Source organism: Leptosomus discolor, chromosome 2 (genome assembly GCF_034619465.1).
Source record: "Leptosomus discolor isolate bLepDis1 chromosome 2, bLepDis1.hap2, whole genome shotgun sequence".
Classification (NCBI taxonomy): Eukaryota; Metazoa; Chordata; class Aves; order Leptosomiformes; family Leptosomidae; genus Leptosomus; species Leptosomus discolor.
The window spans coordinates 36,515,590-36,528,101 of record NC_141392.1 but is presented as its reverse complement, the minus strand read 5'-3'; the positions used below and the strand labels follow the sequence as shown (position 1 = coordinate 36,528,101).

The following is a 12,512-nucleotide window of genomic DNA, read 5'->3' as shown; positions in this document are numbered from 1 at the left end:
CAGAAAAGGTCTCCTTCCTTCCTGCAAACATAAAAGGACAGAATTAAGGTGACCTCCAAGTTTTTGACTTCTGTTCTCACATTACAGCAGCAGCAAACCCCATTGCACGCAGCAGAAATCTGTCTGTATGTGCACTATTTCAAACTCCTCTCTGGGTAAACTGTTCCAGACTTGATCAGAAACAAGGCCGTTTACTTACAACAGAACTGGGAAACTTCTTTAGTATTGTGGGGTTTTTCCTCATTTTTTTAGTTTTCACATTGAGCTGCTGAAGCTTAAGATGGTCAGTTAACAGTGTTTCTAGCTTTCAGTGTGTTTTACTTCAAGGTATTTCCCTTTGTCTGATTTCCTGTGTATCTCTGAAATACCTCTGTATGTAGAGTGTGCTCTGCCTTTTTTCTGATGTCAAGAAAGGTTTTCCTCTTGACTTGGGATGAGGTTAGAAAGACAGGCAACGGCACGCTCATGTTCCTCAAATAAGTAGAGGGTATTAAACTGCAAAAGGCCAATGGCAACTTTTTTCCTAGCATTCTTACTAACACTTCTGTACAAAGGGGTTGAATCCTGCTTCCATTTACGCAGATGTAAATCTAGAATAATAAATTCTTGACAGTTTTACAGTATTGCATATTTTATTGTTACAAGTGACATAACTAGAATTGAATATATCAGTTTGTTCATTGTATCCTTCCACAGTTTCACTTGCTGTGGTAACAGCATGTTTTACATATTTTAATGTCCTTTTAATGTGTTTTAGACATTAAACTCTCTGAGGTAAGCACTGCCACTGTAAGCACAGCACCAAGTGTAATGGACCCCAATGTTAAGACCCTTATGTGGTAGCTCAGTAGTAAAGGACCAAAAGTGAGGTTTGGAGAAGGTTTGGAAAGCACTTCCAGGTGCCACGACTGCCTGTTGTTTTGCTTTGAAGATATCTTCTGACCCAGGTGCCACGACTGCCCGTTGTTTTGCTTTGAAGATATCTTCTGACCTTTCCCTCCACATCCATTTAGGCAGAACCAAACTCTGCTTATTTTTTAGATTGCTGTCAATCAATAGTTACATTCCCAGGACCAAGTAAGTTAGCATAGCTCAAGACTTTGAGAAAAACGGTTTCTACAGAGAGCATTAGCACGGTGAGGTGAGTTTTTGCAAAGTTGTTGCCCACTTTACATGCTGATCTATCAGACAAATGTCACACTGATTTAATTGTGAAGGTTTACATGACCTTTAGTAACAGGAAACCTCACAGTCCTAAAACCTTTGTGCAGTAAGGTCAGTTAGGGTGTAGAGGATCAAGACTCTTATAAAACCCAGCAACAGCAGGAACGTTTGGTCCTTTGGGAACCTGTGCGACCTGCTGTGGTTCAAAGCTGTCCTTTTGTGTGTTCCCAGCCCAAATGCAGTGGCAGTGCCACAGGGAGAGAGAACTCGATGGAGGAGCTGGTGTTACCGCCAGAAATGCAGAGCTCTTGGGTTGCTTTCCTGGCTGTCCCTGTGGCCCAACAGAAGTGGAAAAGGGAAGCAAGGGCCCAGCGGGCAATGGCGCAGTGCAGGCAGCAGTGCACGCCATCTCATAGCCTTAAGGGGCAGGCCTGGTAGCACACCGTCAGCTCACTGGGTTTCCTACACGAGCAAGCTGTGCTGGGAGCAGCAGACCAATGACGAGCGAGGAATCTCCAAGGGATGCTCCCCCTGAAACGTCCCGTGGCCTTGGGGCCTCCTCACCCACTGTGCCACCTTCACCCCTTTGCCCCAAACACCCCAGGCCCCTCGAGGCCCCCCTCACCCCATGCGCTGGAGCCCTGTGAGAAGCCCCCCACACCGCGTGAGGCTTCGCCTCCCCGCTCAGGCGGAGGGGGGGCCCTCCTCCCGGTGCAGGCGGGGGACCCCACCCCCCTTCCTCGCCGCCCGCCGAGCCGTCAGTCTGCCGGCATCTCCCCAGGCCGCCTCCCCGGAGTGAGGCGGCGACGCATGCGCGGGCCGTGGGCGGGGAATAACCGCGCATGCGCCGCCCCACGAACGGCAGGGCGCGGGCTATGCGTGCGGTGCGCCACCGCGCTCCTCCCCGGCTAGGCAGCCGGGGGCACTAGGACCCACCCTGCTCGCGGCCAGCGCGCCGCAGCCGCCGGCGGGCGATAAAGGTCTCGCGGCGGAGCCGTGACGTCACGGCGAGTTAATTTTAAACCCGGACAAGATGGCGGAAAGGGACGCGGAGCGGAGCGCGGGTCCGGCCCGTCAACGGCCCGACCCGGCAGGTAACGCGCTCCCACTCCCCGGGCGGCGGCGGCGGGCCAGTAGCCGGGCTGCCCGCGGGAGGCACGGGGCTGGGTGGTGCGACCTGTCGGCGGGCGGCGCTGGGGGGGGGGTGGGTGGGGGGGGAGGCCCCGGTGTCTCCCCCCTCCTCAAAATGGCGGGGGCGGCCGCCAGCCCCGACACCTGCCCTCGAGAGGCAGCGGGGAAGGTGGCGTGGCTGCCCCTACGCTGGGCCTGGCTGCTGAGCGGGGTCACCCCCCTCTCCCTGCGTGGCCAGGGCCTCCCACTGTGCGGACGACGGCTCGTACCGGAGCGGGGGCGGCCGTGAGCGCGGGCCGGCGGTCGGTAACCTTATTCCCCGCTGCGGCGTGGCCGGGCCGCCCCGCCGCCTGCCCATGTGTACATCGCGGCGGGTGCTGCCCGCCGGGGCTCCTGCGCCGCGGGGCGCTCCCCTCACACCCTGCCGGAGCGAGGCCGCTGGCTTCCGCGGAGCCACGTCGGCCTGCGAAGGGAGCGGTGCCGGGCGGCTCGGGGAAGGAGGTGGCTGATCTGTGGTGAGCCGTCCCCCGTAGGGACCCGGTGCGCTCCACCGTCAGTGCTCCTCTTGCTTGTAATATATCCTCTGGTAGTGATGGGACATGTCTCTGGCTTGGTGTTGAGCCTCCGATGTGCTGGAGTCTGCGCATATGGGTGTGTTGTTTTTTTTTTAATATGGTTATTTCTCAAGAATAGCTTAAAAGCCGGGAGCTTGTAACCCTCTGTCTACCATAGTCTGCATGAGGGGGTACCTGGGGCCTGTGAGGACTGTACTGACTTGAACACTAAGTTGAATTGTGGGAGGTTTTTAGCACTGCACTAGAACACTGGACTATTTTAACATGTTTCTTGTATAATTCTCACTTATTTTGGAAGCAGAATGATTGCACTGGGCACTATTAAATGAAATCTAGCGGATGCCATGTGCCACTACTGGTTTCAGTTGCTTCATTTGCAAACCATCTAGATACTAGAAAATCTAACAGCACTATAAACTGGCCAGTGTGGAGAGGCTACTCTGCTGACTTTTTTTACAGGGAGGAAAAGGCAATGCTTATGAGCACATGGAAATGGTTGACTGTGTTTGGCAGCATTGCAATTTTAATAATTTAAAAGAGTCTAAAGATGGAAATTGAGGATATCATACTGCTTTACTGCTTGGTTACTTCCTCCCCACCCCCCAGCACTGCTGAATTTTCTTTGATGGTTCTTTGTGTTTTCACCACTATGTAGCTTCATGATATCAAAGCATTAGATTATCGCATAACTTTCTCAGGGTCATAAAAGCTCCAGCACACCTGTAATAAATGGCCTTTGAGGTGGCTGTGGCATCATCAGTGGCGGAGACGTGCGCATGTCGCTGTTAAGTTGCTCGTGTACTTTAGACGTGGAGTGACTTAATTGATAGGATCTGCATGTGTAGCTATGGATGATCTGTGCCTGCCTGCAGAAGAGCCTTCTGTACAATGAAGTAAAGCAGAGTGATTGATTTGAATACTTACAAGAAGAGACATGTAACAGGAGAGGCCTATAACTCCTGTACCATTACTAAGTGTTGCTTAACAGCTGCTATGCTCTAGCTTACCCTAAAGTCACTAGTGGTGAAATAATAGGAGTAGCTCTGCAGTGTTTCAACTGCAACTCTTCTCAAAGCAGGGAGTGGGATTGAGGGAGGCTGTGTTCTTTCCTTTTCATGTTCGTCTGCTTGCAGCTTAAAAACATTTCTGAAATAGTTTTAGCACAGAACAGTTTTACTTGAACTAAAAGTGTTCCTTGAAATACAACAGTCTTTCCTAGTTTAGGAGGCCAAGCAGCTCTTGTTCGTGTTGGATGCACAGGAGTGCTTGAGACCGGTCTTGCAGGAATGCTGACACTTCTCAGGTATCTTATGCCAACTGCAACCCCTGTGTTTTGGTTAAATATCAGTTGTGAATGTTTGCTTACTGATTATGGTAATAAAATACCGCCAACTGGAGGGAAGGAGCGCTGGGGATTTCCCTCCAATGTAACAGGAAGGGCACTTACCTCCTCTCAGACTTTGGGTTTTGCCTAACTGCAAAAACAGATGTAATAAGCAAATGGAAATGCAGATAAATGAATTTCTGTGTTTTCTTGTTTTGGTAGTGACCCAAACTTGGTAGTCTCTCAGCGCAAGGTGGGTCACAGGTTTCGCTTTAGCACTATGACAAAACTAGTTTTAACTTTGTGACTGTTGTTGGTAGACTGTTGTGCATCTTAGCACAGTCTGGAAAAAAAGTTTCTAACTGTTCTTAAACTTCAGCTTAGATGGAAAAGTTAGATTTCAAGTTGCTTTTGTTACTGCACTGCAGTCATGAATAGGCCCTGTCCTAGGGGTGATTTTTTGATATCCTGGTATGGCAGTCTTTGAATGAGAAGTTTTAAACTTTAAAATCAGACTGAATTGTTTCCTTGGTTTTACTGGTGCTTCATGCTGTGCCTACAATGGGATCTGCCAGCTGCCAGTTTGAGTGCATTTTTCCAACTTTTTGTTAAATCCTGCATTAACTTCTTAAATTTACTATATCAGTCATTAGTATTTTAAGGTTTTGTCTTTAATGTCAACTGAGGTGAACAAGGCACAAAAATATTTTCTAAGCTTCTGCATAGGCATGCCTGTTGTATTTGTCATTTGTAAATAACTGAAAGTTTTCAGAAATACTTATACACACTGGTTCGTAATATTTTTACTGGAGAGTGATTTGGTGTCTTTCTCAAAACATTTTTGGCAACCTGATCTTCCTGAGATGTCCTGGAGGAAAGATGGAAGTAACTTTCTTTGATTTTTGGAAGGTTGTTGTTGACATGGAGAATATTGCTTCATCCTGTAGCTGATTTTGAGGTCATGGTGCTGTGTAGGGAGTTAATTTACATGAATACATTTATGGGGTTGGGATTTATATCTGAAACACTAGAACAAACAGATGAGCAATTTTGAAATAGATGTGAAAGCATTGCTCAGATTGATGTCTGCTATTTCAGTTAGCTGCAGAGAAATCACTGATATGACATGAGTGATGTCTGTTAGGACGAGGATTATAATCAAGTCATTTCCAGCAGCAAAGTAATATGTGATAGGGACTAATGTTCTACGAGTGTTGGTAGCTAACTTGTCTGACCTTTAATTTTTGTTTATTTCTGAAATAAATTAATATATTGTGTAGTGTTCACTTCCAAGAATGCAAGATTTTATGTCTTGATAAGCATTCGTTTTGAAAGACATTAGTATAAAAGTCGGAGGAACTCAGAAGGCATTTAAATTAGGAAGTTGATCCTCTGCCCACTTAAACCTAGAATGAAATCTAGAGGAATTTGAAAATCTGTCTATTCCTTCCTCCACTGTTAATTCTTATTTGACTGAATTTATCTCCTAAGACTTGAAGGTGACACCCAGTGTATTCTGTAGCTGTACAAACAAGTTACCGGGAGATGATCTAGAGTATAAGTTAACGCTAGGCAGATAACTACCTGTTGGTGTTTAACTGGAGTTCTCGCTCTGCAGCAAAGCAAGGAGCTTACCTCTCCCCTTTTGTGTTTGGGAAGGAGCGTATGTATGGCATTATAGTGCTGTAGCTGGTAAGCTCACTTAATTGCCTCCATAATAGGTTGTTACATATCCTAAAGCTATCCAGTTAGTTTGCCTGGAGTCTATCACTGAGAATTCCAGCTGCTCCATGGGGACGTTACTCCTTGAGGTAACAGCAGAGGTTTGTGTCTCATTCTAGTGTGAGAATAGTAGGTCTTTGTGCTTAGTATGGTCTGTGAAGCTAAATAAGTCTTTTATCCTTTTTCCATTAACAAAACTCAAAAAATAGCTATGCTAATTTTACAGTCGTTAGTAGCTTACTCCTCTCTAAGGTTGGAAAAAACTTAAAGCAGAATGTTTGACACCAAAGATGCATTACTGAGCCATATAGCATCCACGGCAGTCTGACAAAAATTACCTGAGTGAGCACAGGTAAGTGGCTATTGGAATTCCTGTTTGATGCCAGCTTGATGAACTCATGAGCAGGGCGAATAGGAAATCGAATATAATGTGAAAGAGAAGTCCATTTGGACCTCTGCAGAAATGATTTCTGAAAGACCAACTTCTTTTGAAAGAATCGTCCTGCTCTTCTGTATCCTGGAGGAAAAGAGAACTGTCAAAGCTGTAAGACTGCACAAACTGCCTTTTGGGAAAGGACTCTGCTTACGGTTTGGTTACTGGACCTCTATTTACAGCTTGTATATGGTATGAGGGATATTCTGATATGCTTCTGCTAGGAGGATAGATGTCCAATCCATTCTCTAGATGTATTTCCAGCTTTATTTTCAGTGCAATGAGCAAATGACTGATTGCATATTCAGCCCCAGATACGTGATTTCTGCATGGCAAAACAGGGTTTGTGTGCTACTGCAAGTCTTGGCAGGTTTCTCTTGAAAGACTGAAATAGAAGCCAAAACCTGAAAGGCAGTGGAGTTGAAGACTTGAACTATTGAAATGTTGTACAGGTTACAGATGTGGAGTGTAGAACGTAGTTTCCAGTAAATTGATATTTGAGAGTAGAACTTAATTTGCTCTTACGCGGTTGTTGCTCAAGTGAGATCAGAATCAGGTCCCAGTCTGTAGCTAGTGTCAAATTGTAGGACACTTTTTTTTGCTCACCATCGCCTTAGATAGTCGTGTTGAATGTACAAGTTCTTAGTGGTCTCAGTAAAATATTTGAAGTGTCTTTTTGAGCAATGTGTTGTATAATGATTCTAGGACAACAAGGCTGGTTTTTTACTTGGATTGAAACCCATTGGAGAATGTGTGTCAACTGCTTGTACTGATGTGTTAGGACTACTTCTTGTATGTTGTGCTTACTTGGAAAAGTTGTCCTCACCTTTTATCTTCCCAAACAGGGTGGTATTGCTGAGTGAAAAATAAGTGCAGTTATTTTAACTGTCTCTGTAAGCCCAATCCTATGGTACTACTGCCTGCAAGCTTGCATGCTGTGTCTTATTCCTTCTGCATTTTCAGCTCCTTAGGTAAATGTAAGAAAGGGTCTTTTGGCTTTTACTCGTGGCTGTTCATTTATCTTGGTATGTGTAGTGTGATCTACTGGGGGAACCTTAAACAATTGGGAAATGAGAGGTACCATCTTTCAGTCCTCAGCCTAGTATGGCGATCATCACAGTACTGATTTCAGGGGAGGAGCAGTCACTCGAAGTACGTGACCTGTTAGGCATGGAGGCAGAAGCTTGGCTTCCTTTAATGTATTGCTTAAACATAGAATAGTAGTGAAAATGACTGCTGTAGAAAATTAGGTTAAGGTTATTGATATAACCACATCACTTTATTAAAACAAGAAGTCTTTTTGGTTTTGAGAAATAACTTCTTAATACTTCGCAGTTCTGAACTAATACTAAGGAATTGTTCTTGTTAGTGACAGCAGGTGATGCTAAACATGGCCTCAAAGCTGCCCTCAAGGCAGTTATCATTTATCTTCAAGCAACAAAATCTTGTCATGGGGATAAGGGAGGGAATGCAGTACAATGTACTTAAAAGGAAATCTTTCTAAATACTCATATGTCAGGCTTCTTAGTACAGCGAAGTTTGAAAAAGTGCAGTAAGTAATGGCTTTGGGGGTTGGGGCACAGAACCAGGGTATTTTCTGGAGCTACTAGTACTGTAGAAGTAAGTAGCTACTGAAAACTTACCACATGTTATGCTCAGAGATATAAAAGGCAAAAAAAAGTAATAAAAATCTCAAAATAAAATAATGGTGGTAGGAGCATTAAGAAATACAACTTCTGCTTTTAAGCTTATTTTTTCAATGGAAAAATGAGTGCGCTATCCACTGTGAATATTTAGATAGCAGATGCGATTAAATACTCATGGAACTTTCAGATGCTACTAGGAATCCTGCTTGTTTGAGAAGACCTTTAAAATGCAATCTGGTGCTTTTGAAGAGGTTAGAAGCTAGCTTGTGATAGACTGAACGTTATTCTTGGAGTCAAAGTACTTTGAGTTGCAGGCATATCACTGCTTCATTAATCAAATATCAAACTGAACTGTTCTGTAGTCTAAACTTGTTGACTTATTTCTGTAGTGTATTAAAACTGACTATATTAAGCTTTTGTGAGCTTTAAGGAGCAGCACACTGCTATCTTATCTCTGTTTGGGTTCATCTTCTAAACCTAGACTTCTCTCCCCAGTGTTTGTTTCCTTCCATACACTGTAAGGAAAGATTTCATGGATCCACAGAATGAGGACAATAAATACTATTTACAAAACCCAAACTGTTGTTTGGAGGGGGGTGTTAAACATGCAACTGTCTGAAGACTGTATTTCCCTCTTCTTTCTCTGCCCAAGTGAAAGATGGATGTTAAACCATTTGTAGTCTGAACATACAGTGTGGTCTGCTGCCCTGTAGAAAAGTGGTTAGATGGCTGGATGTATTCAGCCTAGTCCAAGAACTCGATGTGAAGAGAAGTAGTGACTAGCTCCCCTTCTGTATTTGTTCCTTTCAGGAGGATGGTGTGGCTTGCCATACCTCTGGATTACTCTCTGCTTCTTCCCCTCAATGCTGTATTTGCCATTGGCGTACACGTAACAATGGCGTGTGTTTGACCCAGGAAAATGCTGTTTAAAACCCAAAAATGCTCCTGTTAAGACTCTTGTTTTGCTAGCAGTGCCTGCGGTTTCTGTGGTAACAAGTGTTGTGAATGTTAAAGAAGCTTAGGTAAGTCTTGAGCCCTTTGAACTGATACGAAGGTGCTTGTTGTGTGGAACTGAGTTAGCATGTTTTACAGTGTCCTTGTGACAACTGCTGATTTGGAAATCAAAATTATGTAATCTTTAGGAGAGACAGCTCTGAGCAGGTACAGTGTATTCAGTAGGAATGTTCAAGGGGATGCTCCTCTAGTGCAGGAAGGATTGTACCAAGCTCAAGATCTTCCCACCAGTTACATGTCCTAGCCTATGTTAGTGACAAAACTGAAACGAATGTTAATCTCCATTTGGAAAGGAAGGAAACCTTGCTGTAAGGGAAGGTTAACTAATATGTTGGCTAGCCCAGCCTATATCTGAACTCTTTCAGATCTAGACAAATCCTTGGCTACACACAATCAGATCCAGTTACAGCCCAGTTGTCTAACCATCTTTGCGGTGTTATCCCATATCACTAAGCCAGTCTCCACATGAACATGCTTCTTAACTGTACTTGTGAGTTCTGAGAGTCTGGAGAAGTTTTCCAGCTTAACTAGGTTGTCACAAAGCTGAACTTCTCTTTTGGCACCAATGCCCAGTCAAGCAGCTTGTGCCTCCCCCTCAGCTGTGCTGATGCAGCTGTTTCAGAGGCTGTAGAGGCACATCACCTTGTTTGTTCAAGGTAAGTTGGTACCTGGACCTAGGACAGTGATGCCAACACAGAGGGCAGCAGCCCTGTGCTCTTCAACAGTGCAGCTGAACGAACCCTGTGCCCTGCAGATGAAGCTGTGTAGTTCTGCTTTGTGTCTTCAGCTCTAGTGCTTGTTGGACTCTTACTGAAGTGATACAGTTTGTAGAAAACTGCTTTTTCTGCTGATCTGGCTTGTTTAGCTGACTTGCCACGTATCCCATACTGCTAAGAGTCAAAATTAGCAGGAAAGGCAGTGTGGTACTGTGTGGTGCTGGAAATGGGAGCGAGTGGGAGAGCCCTTGGGTGAGTGGGTGGTTGAGACTCAGCTGTGCTACTGAAACAGGCTTGAAGAGGCAATAGGGGAGAGAGGAGGCAGCAGTTACTGGCACTGTCCTGTTCACAGAATAGATGTACTGTGAGCTGTTGCCTTAGCAAGGGACTTTTTGCAGCAATGGCAATGATGCTTGGCAGAGACTCGGGAGCTGTGGAGTGTAGGTGCAGAGCTCTGAAGTGTATGGACATAGTTAGGTGCCATAGCAGATATTACAGGTTAGTTGCAGGGGAGTGATCTGGCAGTCCAGGCCTCTTTCTCTACATGCTTAGCAGCAGGGACTGTCATGAAAACTACTTTTTGTTTTAGCTGTGTGAGAAAAATATCTTCCTCCAGTGGGCAGAAAGTGAACACATGCAAAATGTGATTTGTGTGGAGTTTTTTTAGGTTTCAGTTCTCCCTAAATGTGACTTGTGAGGCTTTTTCTCTGTTTTGATTCACATTGTTGATCTCGGCATTAATTGTATGGGCACAGAGAATCATTAAGTTGGAATAGACCTCTAAGATCAAGTCCAACCATTGACCTAATACCACCATGCCTACTAAACCATGTTGTGTCTTCCCCGATCACACTTCTCTTTTGTCTGATGGGCATGTTAGTGACACTACTGGGTTAAGAACAGTTGAGAAGGGAGAGGGAGGAAGAATTGAAATATTCCATGAAGGTGTCTGAAGGTAGTTACAGTATCAGTTTTGCTAGCTGTGTGATCTAGAGAAGGCAGCTTCTTAAAGTAAACCCAGTGTCTCTCTGTAGTGCTCTTTATTCTTTGAAAGGAAGTGTGGGAAATGTGAGACTTTTTATTAAGACAGAATTATGGAGTTCAGTGCTGGAAAAGCAGGATGGAAGGCTCTCTTGGCTGCAGGAATTTAAAGGGAGGTGGGAAGCTGAGTGTAAACTGGAGGTTGGGCTAAAGATTGCTTTTGCTTAGAAGCTTCAGATTGTTAGAAGCATGGTTTGATCAAAAAGGAAAAATTAAAGCCTCTTCAGCTTGCTGTGTTTCCTTTAAACCCGTTGATGCTCTCACAGCTTATTTATCCTGGAAATGAGTATGGAAACTGGCCCTTTGGCATACCTTGCTATACAGCAGAAGTGAGTGCTTGCTTTGCTTACTGCTGAGCTCCCTTGTGGCCATGGTGCAGATGCTGCTGGGTGACTAAACCTATTCTGGTTGCTAATCTAAAGATCAAACAGGGGGTAATCGCAGTTGGCATCTCTTTCCTTACTCTTTTCTCCTTGTCCTTCTCACTCAAAACCTTGGTTTGAGTTAGCTGATCATTGCTTAAATTATCAGCTGCTGACATGAGGAATACGTACAAGTTACATAAAATGTAGTTATGGCCTAAATCAATTAGAAGATGCTGACTGAATCTTCTTCGGTGAGCAAAAACCTTAAATCAAGTCACTCTGAAATACAGGCAGAAGTCTGCCTGGTTTAAATCTGTGTGGCCTGTAAGGATCTGGTTAGCCTACGTGTTGGTGAAGAGCTTTCACTTGTGTTTCCAGAGTCCATGGTGAACTAGGGTGTTGTCAGATCCTGTGTATTCTCATTCCCATCCTCAAGAACCTGGGGGATGGGTAAGAAAAGGGAGAAAAGGTGAGGAAGGAGCCTTTTAGTGCCTTTATCTGCCTTGGTATACTAAAGCAGCATTCTTTGGGAGGGCTGGAAAAGTACTGGTAAACCTTACTGTGGGTAGAGATCCTGTTAGGTCCTTCAGTGAGTGTGCTAATAATAGCTGAGTTTTTTAGGCAGAGTGGAAGAAGGATGAGAAGCCTGCTTTGTCACTATCCCTACCCTCCAAGTTTTTCCTTGTAGCTATGGAGAAACATCTTTCTTACTAAGTTCATGACGTGCTTTCAGAAAAACAATCCTTATTTATATATATATATATAAAACTTTTTTTGTTACTTACTAGGTTGTGTCAGGGTTTGCGCTGCATCTGTCTTTTCTCTCCTTTTTGGTATTCTCTTATTTGTATGTATTTGCTGAAAACAAGTGAATTTGGGGGTTGGCTTTTTTGCTGCACCTCTTCATTGTAATGAAGTCTCCCTCTAGCTTTTCTGTCCCCTTAAATGGAGAATGCAAAATGCCAGCTTACCAGTATTTTGCACAGCTATGAGAGGGCTGTCTGCTCCTGTGTGTGCATGCAGACCATTCAACAGAGAAGCAATTTAAAGCACTTAGGAGTAGACAGGCCTGTTGTTTGATTAGTTATGATGCTTTGTAGGTATCTAGGTCATCACAATATCTTCTTTTTTCCCTTCTCTGGCAGAATTGTAGCTTCAGGTACTTCTTGCTTTTACTCAGAGTTTATGTAACAGTTCTAGATCTGTCCCTTGACATCCCATTGCCCTGAAGGAACAGAGGGAGTTAAATGCATCTTCCCCTCTCCCCTGCTCCTCTGTCAGTCTTATTGGATATTCAAACAAGTCTTTGGAACTTAGCTCATCAGTCCTATTTATAGCTGAAATGTTTGAAACATTTAATTATTTCTGGCCTTAAAATGAG

General features: G+C 44.5%; 1 protein-coding gene across 1 annotated transcript in view; it reads left to right on the top strand.

Moving 5' to 3' along the window:
- ATL2 (atlastin GTPase 2) overlaps nt 1-12,512 on the top strand; it is a 42,694-nt gene that overhangs the window by 838 nt on the left and 29,344 nt on the right. The gene's annotated exons all lie outside the window — the stretch shown is intronic.